The sequence below is a fragment of the Heterodontus francisci genome, chromosome 17 (assembly GCF_036365525.1).
Source record: "Heterodontus francisci isolate sHetFra1 chromosome 17, sHetFra1.hap1, whole genome shotgun sequence".
NCBI lineage: Eukaryota > Metazoa > Chordata > Chondrichthyes > Heterodontiformes > Heterodontidae > Heterodontus > Heterodontus francisci.
The window spans coordinates 87,000,211-87,013,558 of NC_090387.1; the positions used below are offsets into that span (position 1 = coordinate 87,000,211).

General features: G+C 42.9%; 1 protein-coding gene across 1 annotated transcript in view; it reads left to right on the forward strand.

Moving 5' to 3' along the window:
- hydin (HYDIN axonemal central pair apparatus protein) overlaps window positions 1–13,348 on the forward strand; it is a 1,234,740-nt gene that overhangs the window by 1,003,521 nt on the left and 217,871 nt on the right. The gene's annotated exons all lie outside the window — the stretch shown is intronic.

Consider the following 13,348-nt stretch of genomic DNA (forward strand, 5'->3'; position numbering starts at 1 on the left):
CAACAAGTTCTCTTGAATGCAGCTCAAGAATTCTGCTCCCTCAATTCCTTTCACACTAAAACCATCCCAGTTAATATTGAGGTAGTTAAAATTCCCTACTAGTACTGTCCTATTGTTCTTGCACTTCTCGGAGATTTGCCATCATATCTGCTCTTCTATCTCCCTCTGACTGTTTGGGGATCTATAGAACACTCCCAGCAGTGTGATTGCCCCTTTTTTGTTCCTTAGCTCAATCCATATGACCTCATTTGATGAACCTTCCAACATATCGTCCCTCCTCAAAACTGTAATTATTTCTTTGATCAAAATTGCCACTCTCGTTCCTTTCTTAGCTCCCTCCCTATCATGTCTGAAAACCCTGTCGCCAGGAACGTTGAGCTGCCTGTCCCTAACCATTCCTGTCCCTCCTTAGGCCATGTTTCTGTAATAGCTATAATATCATACTGCCACATGTCTATCTGTGCCATCAGCTCATCTGCTTTATTTGCTATACTTCTTGCATTGAAGTAGATACCCTTGAGCACTGCCAAACTCTTTTTAAAAATGTTCTCACCTTTGTTTCCTCTGTCTTCCAGACTCATCCATTAATTTTCCTGCCTTCCATTTTCATTTCTGATTTTGTCCCAACTGAGTCTTCCCTCAGGTCCTCATTCCCCTTCCAAACTAGTTTAAACCCTCCTCGATAGCACTCGCCAAACGTCCCGCAAGGAACCAGCTGTGGGAGAGTTGGGACGTGCACAGGCCAGGCGGGTTGCACCTAAACAGAGCCAGTCCCAATGTCCCAAGAATCTAAAGCCCTCCCTCCTGCACCATCTTTCCAGCCACGCATTCATCTGGCTTGTCCTCCTATTCTGTACTCACTTGTGCGTGACACTGGGACTAATCCAGAGTTTGTTGTGTGAGCTATTCATATTTGAGGAAAGAAAAATGACTTTCATTTATACAGTGTATTTCACAACCTCAGAACGTCCCGAAGCACTTTACAATCAATTAAGTACTTCTGAAGAATAGTCACTGTTGTAGGAAACATTGCAGCCAATTTGCATACAACAAGCTCCCACAAGCTGCAAATTGATAATTGACCAGATAATCTTTTTTATGTTTTGATTGAGGGAACATCGGGGAGAACTCCTCTGTTCTTCCTGGAATAATATCATGGGATCTTTTACATTCACCTGAGTGGGGGTTTTAGTTTAATGTTATCTCTGAAAAATTGTAGCTCCAACAGTGCAGCATTCCCAGTACTGCACTGTAGTGTCTGCCTGGATTACTTAATGACCTATTGGAGAAAACTGTTTGGGGTAATTAATGAGCAGGATCTTCTGCCTGCCTATCCATCAACATCTGGAAGAGAACATGATCTGCAGTGTCCCAACCCAGTTCTTTGGTCACTGATTTCCTGCCGGTGACCATCTGCTTGAAGCCACATTTTAATTGGCCACGTGCCCGACAATTCATTAATGTTGTTTGTTCCCGGTATCAGGGAGGGAGGGATTTTATTGTCACTGCCAATCCCAGCGAAAACGGGCCAATTTCCATTGGTTGAGAACAGATCTGGTCTGGGTAAATTGGAATCAAAGAGTAGCAGCAAAACTGTAATTGCACAATGGACTGCCTTTAAAGGGGAGATAGTTTGGACACAAAAAGGAACAGAGGGGCACCATGCAAACTTTTCAAGGACTCCCTGAAGAAGTCCCTCTCTGTGTGCCATATCGACCATTGCCATTGGGATGCACAGGAAATAGATCGTGATGCCTGGAGATGCGACATCAGGAGGGCTACAGACACCTTTGAGACTGAGTGACGAACCAGCATGAAAGAGAAAAGGAGGGGGAAAATAGATCTCATTGTCGCCAGCAGTGACTACACATTCACTTGTACCCGATGAGAGACAATCTGCCGGTCACTGATAGGCCTGACTAGCCACCAGCAGGCTTGAAATCGATGACTACAACCTTCCCAAAATCTTTGTCCATGAAGAAATGACAAGAGAGAGAGTTTGGGCACAATCAAGATACATTCCCACAAGGGTGAAAGAGACGACAAACAAAGCCAGAGCTCCCTGGATGATGAATGTGTTAGAATATAAGATGAATCAGAAAAAAGAGTGCATATGATAGATGTCAGGTTGATAATACCAGAGAGATCCAGGCTGCATACAGAAAGTTCAGAGGGGAAACAAAAGAAGCAAAGAGAGAGTACAAGAAGAGACTGGCAGCTAACATAAAGGGAATGCAAAAGTTTTCTATAGGCATAGTAAAAGGGTGGTAAAAAGGAGGAGTGGGGCCAATTAGGGACCAAAAAGGGGATTGATGCATGGGGGCATGACTGAAATACTAAATGAATACTTTGCATCTGTCTTTACCATGGAAGAAGATGCTGCCCAAGTCATAGTGAAAGAGGAAGTAGTTGAGCTTTTGGATAGGCTGAAAATTGATAAGGAGGAGGTATTAGATCGGCTGGCTGTATTTAAAGTTGATAAGTCACCAGTGCTGGATGAGAGGCATCCAAGGATGCTGAGGGATGTAAGGGAGGAAATTACAAAGGCTCTGGCCATAATCGTCCAATTCTCCCTTCGATACAGGGGTGGTACCATCGGACTGGAGAATTGCAAATGTTACACCCTTGTTCAAAAAACAATGCAAGGATAAACCCAGCAACTACAGGCCAGTCAGTTTAACCTCAGGGTGGGAAAGCTTTTTAGAAAGGATAATCCAGGACAAAACTAACAGTCAGTTGGACAAAAGTGGATTAATTTAGGAAAGCCAGCAGGGAGAAGCAGCGGGAGAGGAGAGCATTCAAAAAGCGTGCCAGAACCTCGGATATTCGGAGAGAAGCAGCGGGCAAGGAGAGCATTCAAAAGCACGCCAGAACCTTGGAGATTCGGAGAAAAGCAGCGGGAGGTTTGGAGGCAAATTAAAAATCGAAAAGTGACGTCACAATCAACAGAGAGCCGGGGAAAACAGAAAGCAGGCAAGGGTGAGTATATCGGTAAGCTTTTAATTTAATGTAAGTTAATCAAAGATAGAATAAGACTTGATCGATTCGTTAGTCTAAAAACTAAGGTGGATTTTATAATTTAACATATATATATATATATATATATATATATATATATATATATATATATATGAGAGAGAGAGGGCCGAGCAGGGAGGGTATTGGTTCAAATTAGGAGCTGGTAATTAAAATGTTTTCAATCGTGGTAGTGTAACAGTAAGTGTTATCATAAGAGTATAAACACAGAGTGCGACTAAAGTATTAATTACAATTGATTGTACTTCTAATTTAATTTAAATCAAACATATTTGACATCCAAATTAATTAATTAAATAGAATAGAGATGGCTGGGCAGGCGATGTGTTGTAGCTGTAGTATGTGGGAGCTGGTGGACGCTGGTGCGATCCACGGTGACCACATCTGCAGCAAGTATTGGTTGCTCAAGGACCTTCGGCTCAGAGTTGATGAGCTGGAGTCCAAGCTGCAGACACTGCGACACATCAGGGAGGGGGAAGAGTTACCTGGACACTGTTTCAGGAGACAGTCACACTCCTTAGATTAATTAGATCAAATTTGAACCGTGGTCAGGGACAGGAGGGTGTGACTGCGAGTGAAGCAGATATGGAGATCCAGAATTTAGCTTTGGAGGAGCCTCAGCCGGTGCACTTATCCAATAGATACGAGGTTCTTGCTCCCGATGTGGACGAGGGCAGAGACTACAGGGAGGATGAGCAAACTGACCACAACACCATGGCTCAGAGTGCCATTCAAGTGGGGGGAGCAAAGATAAATGTAGTAGTAATAGAGGATAGCTTAGTTAGGGGAATAGATACTGTTCTCTGCAGCAAAGACCGGGAGTCCTCAAGGCTGTGTTGTCTACCTCGTGCCAAGGTTAAGGACATCTCTTCTGGGATGGAGTGGAACTTGGAGTGGGAGGGGAAGAATCCAGTTGTCATGGTAGGAAAGAGGTTTTGCTGAGGGACTATGAGCAGCTCGGGGCTAAATTAAAAAGCAGAACCTCAAAGGTAATAATCTCTGGATTACTACCAGAACCATGATCTAATTGGCATAGGGTAAATAAGATTAGACAGGTAAACGCGTGGTTCAAAGATTGGTGTGGGAGAAATGGGTTCCAATTCAGGAGAGAACTGTTCCATTGGGACAGGCTCCATTTGAACCATGCTGGGACCAGTTTCCTGGTGAATCGTATAACTCGGGTTGTAGATAGGACTTTAAACTAATTAGTGGGGGGAGGGTTCAATTGAAGGGAAGTTTAAAAAATCAAAAAGAAACGAGAGAGCAGAGGTGCAGGGTAGTGAAGAGGCAATTGTAGTATGACAGGAAGGGGCAGAAAATACAAGCAGAGGAGTGCAGCAGAAATTAGAACCAGAATGCGTAATAATGGCAAAAAGGCAAAGCTTAAGGCTCTTGATCTGAATGCATGCAGCATTTGTAACAAGATAGATGAGTTGATGGCACAAATAGAAATAAATGAATATGACTTGACAGTTATTACAGAGACGTGGTTGCAGGGTGACCAAGACTGGGAACTCGATATTCAAGGATATTCGATGTTCAGGAAAAATAGGCAAAAAGGAAAAGGAGGTGGAGTAGCTTTGTTAATAAAGGAAGGTATCGGTGTGGTAGTGAGTAGTGATATAGGTGCAATTGATCATGATGTGGAATCAGTTTGGGTGGAAATAAGTAATAGCAAAGGAAAGAAGTCACAGGTGGGAGTCATCGATAGGCCCCTGAAGAGTTGTCTCACTGTAGGACAAAGTATAAATCGGGAAGTAATGGAGGCATGTAAGAAGGGCGTTACAATTGTCATGGGTGACTTTAATCTGCATATTGACTGGACAAATCAAATTGGCAGAGGTAACATGGAAGACAAATTTGTAGAGTGCATCAGAGATTGCTACTTAGAGCAATACGTTGCAGAACCTACCTGGGAACTGGCTATTTTAGATCTATTAATGTGTGATGAGGTAGGATTAATAAGAGATATCGTAGTTAAGGATCATCTAGCGATCACAACATGGAAGAATTTCAAATTCAGTGTGAGGGCGAGTAACTCAGGTCTCTAACCAGTGTCCTCAACTTCAACAAGAGCAATTACGGAGGTATGAAGAAAGAGTTGTCTAAAGCTGGCTGGGAAAATAGACTAAGAGGAAGGTCAATGGATGAGCAGTGGCAGACATTTAAACAGATATTTCATGACGCTCAGCAAAAATTTACCCCGGTCAAAAAGAAGAACTCAATGAGAAGGATGAACCACCCGTGGTTAACAAAGGCGGTCAAGGAGAGTATCCAATCAAAAATTAAGGCATACAAAGCGGCGAAAACTAGTGTTAGGCCAGAGGATTAGGAATTTTTTAGGAACCAGCAGCGGATGACTAAAAAGCTAATAAAGAGGGAGAAAATTGATTATGAAAGTAAATTGGCAAGAAATATAAAAACAAACAGCAAGAGCTTCGACAGGTATATAAAAAGAAAGAGAGTAGCTAAAGTGAGCATTTGATCCTTGGAGGATGCGACTGGAGAATTGATAACGGGGAACAGGGAAATGGCAGATAATTTAAACCAATATTTTGCATCGGTCTTCACAGTGGAGGACACTGTAAACATCCCACAGATATCAGATAAGCAAGGAGCTAATGGGAGGAAAGATCTTGTAACAGTCTCTATCATGAGGGACAAAGTATTTGGCAAACTAATGGGACTAAAGGCAGACAAGTCGCCAGGACCTGATGGCTTGCATCCAAGGGTTTTAAAGGAAGTGGCTGTAGAGAAAGCGGAGGCATTGGTTGAAATATTCCAGAACTCACTGGATTCTGGGAGGGTCCCAGTGGATTGGAAAACCGCTAATGTGACACCCCTGTCAAGAAGGGAGGGAGACAAAAAGCAGGAAACTATAGGCCAGTCAGCCTAACATCAGTCATTGGGAAAATGCTAGAGTCCATTATTAAGGAAGAAATAGCAGGACGTTTAGAAAAGCTTAATGCAATCAAACAGAGTGAACATGGTTTTGTGAAAGGGAAATCATGTTTGACAAATTTGCTGGAGTTCTTTAACGTTATAACAAGCAGAGTTGATAAAGGGGAACTGGTAGATGTAGTGTATTTGGATTTCCAGAAGGCATTCGATAAGGTGCCACATAAAAGATTATTACACAAGATAGGAGCTCATGGTATTGGGGGTAATGTATTAGCATGGATTGAGGATTGGTTAACTCACAGAAGACAGAGAGTCGGGATTAATAGGTCTTTTTCGGTTTGGAAATATGTAACTAGTTGAGTGCCTCAAGGATCAGTCTTAGGGCCTCAGTTATTTACTATCTATGTTAATGACTTGGAGGAGGGGGCAGAGTGCAATATATCCAAATTTGCTGATGATTCAAAAATAGCTGGGAGGGCATGTTGTGATGAAGACATAAGGAATTTGCAAGGGGATATAGATAGGTTGAGTGTGTGGGCAAAAACTTGGCAGATGGAATTTAATGTAGGGAAGTGTGAGGTCATGCACTTTGGTATGAGGTATCAAAAGGCAGACTATTATTTAAATGGAGAGAGACTTCAAAATAGTGCAGCACAGAGGGATCTGGGTGTTCTTGTGCATGATGCACAAAAAATTAGCATGCAGGTGCAGCAAGTAATTAAGAAGGCAAATGGAATTTTGGCCTTTATTGCTAGGAGGTTGGAGTTTAAAAATAGGGAAGTCTTGTTACAACTGTACAGGGTGTTGGTGAGGCTGCACCTGGAGTGCTGTGTACAGTTTTGGTTCCTGTATTTAAGGAAGGATATACTGGCATTGGAGGCAGTTCAAAAGAGATTCACTTGGCTGATTCCTGGGATGAAGGGGTTGACTTATCAACAACAGCTAAACAGGTTAGGCCTTTATTCATTGGAGTTTAGAAGAGTGAGGGGTGATCTTACTGAAACACACAAGATTCTGAGGGGGCTTGACAGGGTAGATGTTGAGAAGATGTTTCCACTAGTGGGGGAATCTTGAACTAGGGGACATAGTTACAGAATAAGAGGACACTCATTTAAAACTGAGATGCAAAGGAATTTCTTCTCTCAGAGGGTAGTGGATGTTTGGAATTCTCTACCCCAGAGAGTTGTGGAGGCTGAATCACTGAAAGTATTTAAAGAGGAGGTAGATAGATTTTTGAAATACTGGGGAGTTGGGGGTCATGAGGAGCTGGCACAAAAGAGGAGTTGAGGTCTGGGGCAGATCAGCCATGATCTTATTGAATGGCGGGGCAGGCTTGAGGTGCCAAACGGCCTACTCATGCTCCTATTTCTTATGTTGTTATGGATTTGTTAAGGGCAAATCATTTTTAATTAACTTGATTTTGTTTTTTGATGAGATAACAGAAAGGGTTGATGAGGGTAATGTGGCGTAAATGGACTTCAAAATGTCATCTGATAAAGTGCCACCTAACAGGCTTGTCAGCAGAGCTAAAGCCTATGGAATGAAAGGGACATTGGCAGCATGGACACAAAGTTGGCTGAGTGACAGGAAACAAAGAGTAGTGGTGAAATAGTTGTTTTTTTTCAGACTGGAGGAAGGTATAAGGTGGGGTTCCCCAAGGGTTGACGTTGGGACCCGTGATTTTCTTAATATATATTAATGACCTAGACTTAGTGCGCAGGACACAATTTCAAAATCTGCGGATGACACAAAACCTGGAAGTATTGTAAACTGTGAGGAGGATAGTGATAGACTTCAAGAGGACATGGACAGGCTGGTGAAATGGGTGGACACAGGGCAGATGAAATTTAATGCAGAAAAGTGTGAAGTGATGCATTTTGGCAGGAAGAATGAGGAGAGGCAATATAAAATAAAGGATACAATATTAAAGGGAGTGCAGGAGCAGTGGGACCTGGAGGTATATGCGCACAAATCATTGAAGGTAACAGGGCATGTTGAGAAAGTGGTTCATAAGGCATATGGGATCCTGAGCTTTATAATAGGGATATGGAGCACAAAAGCAGGGAAGTTATCATGAACCTTTACAAAATACTGGTTGGGCCTCAACTGGAGTATTATGTCCCATTCTGGGCACCACACTTTAGGAAGGATGTGAAGCCATTAGGGACAGTGCAGAAAAGATTTACGAGAATGATTCTGGGGATGAGGAACTTCAGTTACGTGGATAGATTGGGGAAGCTGGGGCTGTTCTGCTTAGAGAAGAGACGATTGAGAGATTTGATAGAGGTGTTCAAAATCATAAGGGGTCCAGACAGAGCAGATAGGGAGAATCTGTTCCCATTGGCGGAAAGGTGAAGAACCAGAGGTCACTGATTTAAGGTGACTGACAAAAGAACTAAAGATGACTTGAGGAAAACTTTTTTTTACACGAGTGGTTAAAATCTGGAATCACTGCCTGAACGTGTGTTGGAGGCAAATTCAATTGTGGCTTTCAAAAGGGAATTGGATAATTATCCAAAGTGAAAAAATTTGCAGGGCTACCTGGAAAAGCTGGAGGAATGGAACTAGGTGAGTTGCTGTTGCAGAGAGCTGATACAGATACAATAGGCCTCCTTCTGTGCTCTAACTGTTCTTTGATTCTATGACATGGGCACTTGAATTCAGCGCAGAGGCATTTGGCAGTGCCCATGTAGTGAGCAGATGTCCTGCCCTGTTCAGAGATTTTAGGCAAGTGGAGCCTCTGGACCAGTGAGTCCCTATGATACATTGAAAAGACATTTGGAAAGTAGATGAACGTACTGCCTGTAATATCATAGAATCATACAGCACAGGGAAGGTCATGTGGCCCATAGTGTCTAGACCAGCTCTCTGAAAGCACTACTGATTAATCCTATTCTGCTGCACTTTCATCATAGCCTTAACAATGTTTCCTTTTTAGTGACAGATTGTCATCCAGAGGGTTGAGTGCAATATTAGACACACATTCATAAATCTGCAGTTACAGGGTTGGACTCTGGGCCAACTTGTATCAGCCAACTGCCTCAGTTCTTAGTCATGTCCTTAGGTAGCAAGTTGTGTTTTGCAGCATTCCAACGAGAGGAGTTGTGGTAAAAAGAAATTTAACAGTGTAATGTAACACACCCAATACATCGTACTCTTGATCGAGCTAAGTACCCTGGGCTCGCAAGGCAAAAGCCAGGCAGGGTTCCTGCTGCTAATCATTTCACTGCTGAAAAGTGTGCACATGTTTAGGTGTCAGTTGAGGACAGGATGGGGTACTACAGTGATGCCATCGGTGGTGGAAAAGCCTACCAGAATTCACTATTACAGCTCAAACCTGGAGAGTGGCCCCTTAGAGGTGTGCCTGCAAACCTTTCTCCAAGTAAAAAAGGGCCTGTTTAGCAGGCTTTAGCAGGTCTCTCGCAAGCTTTCACTGAGCACTACATTGATGTGAATGGCAGGAAATTGCATTCATGTCTAAGTGATGTCATCAGATCTCATTTTAACACAACTAATGACAAACTGGCAGGCTTTTCCAATGCCTCCTTAAAAAAAAAAAATTGGATGGAGTGCCAAATCAGTAGAAATCTTGATGATAATATTGTACACTTCAGCATGATGTCAACTTACCTTCCCTGATAGGAACTATCATGTTGTTTGGAGCTTTCAGTAAGATGTTCCAGTTATCATTAAAGCATCTATAGCAGGGAGGGGGGGGTTATTTGCACCAGTTCAAGCAAGTACTTTTTACCCTCGTGGCTGCAGCAAAGTTGCATCCAGGTGTCAGAGTAAAGTAGAATCATAGAATCGTAGGAACTTACAGCATTGAAGGAGGCCATTCAGCCAGTCGTGCCTGTGCTGGCTGTTTGAAAGAGAGGTAATGCTTAGTCCCATGTCCCCATTTTTTGTCTGTAACTCTGTAAATTCTTCATCCTAAGTACCTATCCAACCCCCTTTTAAATTTATTTATGGAATCAGATTCAATGTTCCAAATCGTGACAACTCAGTGAAAAATTCTCATTTCTCTTGATTTTTCACCAATGATTTAAATCATCATTATTTAAATCAATGGTTATTGGCCAACTTATCAGATGGAATAGCTTTTCCTCGATCTATCAAAACCTCTCAGTATTTTTCAACATTGTGCCACTTCTAGTATACTGTTGTTCTCGCTTCATCCTCTCAAATTGCATTAGTTCACACTTCTATGCATTAGACTCCATCTGCCATGCTTCTGTCCATTTCATCATCCTTTCTGTGTTATTCTGAAGTCTGCAACTATCCTCATCACTACTACATTGCCAAGTGTCGTATCATCTGCAAACATTATAATGCTGCTTGCTACCCATCAGCCCAGGTCATTTATAAAACTTGAAAAGAGTAATGGACCCTAAACTGATCCTTGGGGAACACCACTGCAAACCACCTCCCAGTCTGAAAAATATCCAAATGCGTTCACTTTCTGCTTCCTGTCACTGAGTCAATATTGCATGCATATTTTCACTTGCTCCTTAATCCCTGATGTTTGAAAGTCTAGATTTAACATCCAGTTTTGGTCCAAACTGCTGATTACCATGATTTGAAATTGCCTGGAGGTGCTAAAACAAACACCCAAGCACTGATTTTCAGGGAGCAGTATTTGTGGGCTCCTCACATCCACTTCCACTGAAGGTGTGGATTGCACTGGCTGACTCACAGCAGCAGGTTTAAGAATGGCTCAGGGACTGAGAGGGCACGTAGGTTCTGGGAAGTGGCACTGGAGTTTCTAGTAGAGGTGGTCTAGAGGAGGATGAATGGCTTGTGCTCGCAGTGGGGAAGGAATCAATCTCGCTCTCCTGTTCCCCCATAACCTCTCCCTTTCTCCTGGTGACTCATATTAGGTGACCAATAAGGCTCTTTTTAGGTGAAATTCTCAGAAATTGGGAAATAAGTGTTGATAGAGTGAAGTCAAGACAGACTGTCCCAGAAAGTCTCCCGACATGTTTTGAAAGTCAATTCAAACTTTCAGCAACAAATGAACAGTAAAAGATGCTAAAATAAAAGCAAAATACTGCGGATGCTGGAAATCTGAAACAAAAACAAGAAATGCTGGAATCACTCAGCAGGTCTGGCAGCATCTGTGGAAAGAGAAGCAGAGTTAACGTTTCGGGTCACTGCAAGTGACATACTCTGCAAGTATGTCAAAATCCCATGTGACAACTTGTGCCTTCAGCAGCTCACCAACCTTAATGGTGGCATTTGGTGTACATGCAATTTAATAACGCTATCATCACTTTTGCTATTTTCCTCAATCTGGTCCCTGCAATTTTTGGGATATTGCCAATTTTACTGCTGTTTATATATCTCTATCCTCTGCTCTAATTTCTGCTCCTTTCTGGTTTCCTCCTCCTGCTAAATTAGTTTAAAACCTACCAACACCACTAGATAACCTCTCAGCGAGAGTTCAGGTGCAACAGTCCTTCTTGTACAGGTTCCCCTTCCCCCAGAACTGGTCCTAATGCATCAAGAACCTGAAACCCTCCATCCAGCGCCAATTCTCCAGCCATGCATTTATCGAGACTACTTTCCTGTTTCTATACTCATTAGCATGTGGCACTGGGAGTAATCCTGAGATTACTATCTTTGAGGTCCTGTTTTTTAACATCTTTATCCTAGCTCCTGAAACTCTGCCTGAAGGACCTCAACACTTTTTCTACCTGTATCATTAGTTCCGACGTGGACAACGACTTGTGTTATTTCCCTTCCCCTCGCAGAATGACCTGTACCCGATCTGTGATATCCTTTATTCTGGTACCAGGGTGGCAACATACCCTTTGGAAAACATGTTTATGGTTACAGAAATGCCTTTCTATGCGTCTAGCAAATCTACTTTGATTACTGCATTTCTATTCTTTCTCCCGTCTGTGCAGTACGAACTCCTGTATTTCCGGGGATTTGATTCTGATTGTATACCTCCAAGGAGTTGTCACCTAGTATTCAAAACTGAAAACTAGTTAGGGAATGACACTGACTTGTGGGATTCCTGCACTACCTGTATCTTCCTCCTCTCTGGTGGTCACCCACCATCTCACCTGCTGTGACAGTGAGCTGACCACCACCTGGAACATATGATCACTGGTAACATGTGCTGTATGGAGGATTCATGTACCATGTGCTAGTCCAAGAGGAAAAGGCTCCATGAATATTCCCATTCTCAACAATGGAGGAGCCCAGCCCAGTGCAAAGACGAGGCTGAAGTGTTCTTGACCATCTTCAGCCAGAAGTGCCAAGTGGATGATCCATTTCACCTCCTCCTGAGGTTGCTACTGCTATAGATTCCAGTCTTCAGCCAACTCCGTTTACTCCATGTGATATCAAGAAACAGCTGAGTGTACTGGATACAGCAAAGGTTATGGGCCCTGACAACATCCCGGCTGCAGTGCTGAAGACCTGTGCTCCAGCCAAACTGTTCCAGTACAAGCTGGCATCTTCCTGATAAATTGGAAAATTGCACAGGTCTCTTAAAACCCCTGTCAGCTTCCCCTCTACTGTCACTTCAGTAACAGTGTGACGAGCTCATGAATATCTTTGTTACCAAGATTGAGACCATCTATTCAGTTGCCTCTATCTGAACCCCTTTTCCCTTTGCTCACTATGCCACTTCCACAACCCCTCACCAAGACTTTCCCAGTCCTAGCCCTGAACTCTTTCTCCAGTTTCTGTCCTATCTCCCACTTGATTCCCTTTCTGAGCTCTGCTTATTCATGAGATCCACATCCTGCACTCTTGACAGTTTTTCCAATGTAGCTACAACATTGGCATCTCCCCAACAAATTGGAAATTTGCCCAGATGTGTTATGTCCACAAAAAGCAGCAGAAATCCAATCCAGACAATTAATGCCCGATCAGCCTATCTCAGTTTTCAACGTTAAGTAAGGTGTCATCAACAGTGCTACTAAGCAACATTTACTTGCCAATAACCTGCTCACTGATGCTTATCTATGCCAGGAGGGGTACAGTAGCACAGAGGTTATGGTATGGGCCCAGTATTCCGAAGGCCTGCACTAATGATCCAGAGAGAAGAGTTCAAATCCTGCCACAATGACTGGGGAATTTAAATTCAGTTAATTAAAAAAGTCTGGAATTTAAAAAAAAGCTAATATTCATAATGCTGACCATTAAACAAGAAGATTGTCATAAAAACCCACCTGGCCTTCAGGGAATCAAGTCTGCCATCCTTACCTGATCTGGCCTACATGTGACTCCAGACCCACTTGTGGTTGATTCTTACTTTTCCTCTGAAATGGCTGAGCAAGCCACTCAATTGTATTCAAGAAGATGGCCCACCTCCACCTTCTCGAGTAATTGGAGACGAGCAATAAATGCACTGGCCTGACCAGTGATGCCCACATCTGTGAATAAATAAGAAAGA